The sequence below is a fragment of the Canis lupus genome, chromosome 21 (genome assembly GCF_003254725.2).
Source record: "Canis lupus dingo isolate Sandy chromosome 21, ASM325472v2, whole genome shotgun sequence".
In the NCBI taxonomy this organism is placed as follows: domain Eukaryota; kingdom Metazoa; phylum Chordata; class Mammalia; order Carnivora; family Canidae; genus Canis; species Canis lupus.
In genome coordinates this window covers 6085461-6088552 of record NC_064263.1, presented here as the reverse complement: position 1 = coordinate 6088552, position 3092 = coordinate 6085461, and the positions used below count along the sequence as shown (strand labels likewise).

The 3092-nt window shown below is 46.6% G+C and overlaps 1 long non-coding RNA gene across 1 annotated transcript; it reads right to left on the bottom strand.

Moving 5' to 3' along the window:
* Positions 1-290: 290 nt before the first annotated feature.
* Positions 291-2515, bottom strand: LOC125753239 (uncharacterized). Its single transcript, XR_007404568.1, has 2 exons — positions 2046-2515; positions 291-1423 (listed from the first exon to the last, which is right to left on the bottom strand). It is a non-coding gene; the product is annotated as an uncharacterized LOC125753239 (long non-coding RNA).
* Between the last annotated feature and the right edge of the window lie 577 nt (positions 2516-3092).

The following is a 3092-nucleotide window of genomic DNA, read 5'->3' as shown; positions in this document are numbered from 1 at the left end:
CAATCTAATCCAGTAAGTCTGGGTATTTCTGGGAATACTTATTTTAAAGGCATTTCCCTGAGGCACGTGGGTGACCCAGTGGTTGAGCATCTGCCTTTGGCTCAGGTCGTGACCCCGGGTCTTGGGATCGAGTCCTGCATCAGGCTCCCCACAGGGAGCCTGCTTCTCCCTCTGCCTGTGTCTCTGCCTCTCTCTCTGTCTCTCATGAATAAATAAATTAAATCCTTAAAAAAAATGAAGACGCTTCCCTATAGATTCTGATGCTCAGAAAGAGGGTCTGAGAACCTCAGTTTAGACTGAAATCTAGCATGGTCCATTTAATTTTTAAAGATTCCCCCATGTCTTATCTTCATGGATATATTTCATGCTTACCACAGAGTTATAAGGAGAAGAACAATGACAAAGGCACACGTAGCTCGTGGACCTTTGCACATACAGACATTCAGGTCCATAGAAATACAGATATAAAAGCATAGAGAAATCGACAATAACTTCAATCTGCCAAAGTGTTCCGTTCACAGGCAAGAATGGACACTTGCCTCCTGTTCCTCCGGGTCCCAAGAAACAGGTGTGTGTTTCCGCGTTCACCTTCCCAGCACTTCTGAGATCCCACTGCAAGGAGCAGCGGGGGTTCCTTTGCATCTCTGCCGCGTGTCTTCTCCCCAGTCGGCCTGCGGGTCAGCGCGGTCAGTCAGGGCTGCCGTGGTCTCCACGGTTAGCAGGGTGTCCGCTCAGTGGGACGGGTTTCGAATTCTTGCCTACTGGTTCTCAAAGTGCGCTGGATGTTGGAATCCCCAGGAGAGATCAAGATCAAATGTCCTGGGTGCAACTCGTACTAATTCCATCAGAATCTCAGGGTGGGCGATTGGTTCTCAGATATCGGGGTTTTTAAAGTCTCCAGGTGATTCTGGGTGCGTCGGGGTGGAGAACTATCAATTTACTCCACCCGGGGGAGTAAAGCATAGCAGAAACCTTCACTGACAAGCCAGCAGAAAATACTCCTTTTCCTTGTATCCTGCCCCCATTAGTGATTTTATGATTACTTTCTGTATCCACTTGTCTTTCTGCGGTTTACTTTGCTTTTTTTCTTTTTTCTTTTCACAGACTTCAAATATTACCCTGTGGCATGCACTTGTGTTTTTAATGCATTCAGAACTGGAAAGTTCTTATGCCCCAGCCATTCTCCTTCAAGGTCTGACCAGTGGCCACCAGTTACCTGGGAGCTTTTTAAAAATGGAGGTCCCTGGCCTCTGGCCCATACGCACTAAATCAGAACTGTTGGGGGGTGATTCTATGAATCTAGATCTTTAACAGGTTCCTCAGGGATTCTTATGCTCTGAAGTTTGGATATTTCTGCCCCGAACTCACCAGTCCAATTATGGGTACAGTCATGTTTAAGGTCCCAGATATTGAGGATGAAGACCTAAGAAAGATTAATAGGAAATGTGATACATTTTAACCCCAGAAAGATGGACGTTCTGAGGACAGGGATGAACAGAGGGCTGATTATTAAGTAGCTAACTATATTCACTCTAAAGATGTAAATGAAAATCCTTGTATTCCTGAGGCCATACTTAATAAACAGAGACAGGAGAAAGAAATTCCCAACCCAGGATCTTTCTGGGATGCAGTACTGACCACCCCCAGCATTTACGTCTTATCAGTCACCTATTGCCACAATCATGCTGTATAACACACAGCCACAGAATCTCTATAGTGCTCAATAAGAGATCATGAGTTTTGGGGCACCCAGGTGGCTTGGTTGGTCAAACATCTGACTTCGGCTTGGATCATGATCTTGGGGTCCTGGGATCAAGCCCTGTGTGGGACTTCATACTCAGCGAGGAGTCTGCTTATCCCTCTCCCCCTTCCCCTTCCCCTTCCCCTGCTCATGCACACCCCCCCCCCCAATAATTTTTTTTTTAATTAAAAAAAAAAAGGAATGAATGAGTTTTGCTCGTGCATCTGGGTTGTCTGGGAGAGTCTTCTGATCTAAACTGGGCTCAGTGAGTCAACAGTCAGCTGTAGGTAAGCTAATGACTTACTGATCTTGGGTGGGTTTCTCCACCCAGGGCCTTGGCCAGAGCGATTGAAACAACTTGGCTTGCTGCAGGCCTCTCATTCTCTGCCAGGCTGGGCCCAAACATGGCAGGACCCTGAGACAGAGCAGAGGCAAGCAAGATCTCTTAGAACCCAGGTCTGCAGTTTGTACCATGTCACTTCTGCCACAATTGGCTAAGTCAAGCCACCAGATGAACCCAGATTCAAGAGAAATAGACTCTGCAAACAAGTCTAGACTGCCTAGCTAGAAGGCATAAAGTTCTAACAGCTGTCAGATTGGGCCTGGGTATCAGCAGAGCCTTGCATGGGAAGGGAAGGCCTCGCATGGCCACGGTGCACTCCCAGGATCTTATACTTTACCCACGAAAGCCTGGTGTACACCCCCAGTGGGGATGTGCCAAAGTACTCTGGAGATTATTCCAGATAGGCAGAGAACCCCCCCCCCCCCCCCAAAGATGGCATTCCCCTTACTTTGCACATCCTGTTTCCACGAGGTCCTGAAATTCTAATCAGGTTCTGGTTGTCAAGGAGATGCCGTGGTTTCAAAGTAGGGCACATCCATGCCTGTGCTCAAGACCTATTGAAAATGGCTTTCAGCTCCCTTTCCAAATAAATAAATGCAAGTATTTTAGTCTAACCTCGACGACCCTGTGTGGTCTGAGCAAATGACCCTTTCCAAATTCATCTTCTAACACACAGCCCTCCACTCATGGCCTGGAGATTTCACGCTGCATTTTTGCTTCCTCTGTCCTCTCTGCCTGAATGTGTTGTTCTTCAACCTCTGCAAATCCAAATCTTAGCAACTCCAGGAGTGCCCAAACCTTCACGGAGAACACCAAACACAATGAAATACCTCTTTACTTGGCATAGAAGAAACAGAATAGCAACTAAAGTTAGACTGGCCTGAGAACCGATCTACCAGCCACTTGTTTGGCCTTAGACAAGTTACTTAATTTTGTTCCACCTACTTTTTTTTTTTTTAACTCTTTAAACAGAGGGCCATCCCCATTTGTAGGGTGACTATAATAAAA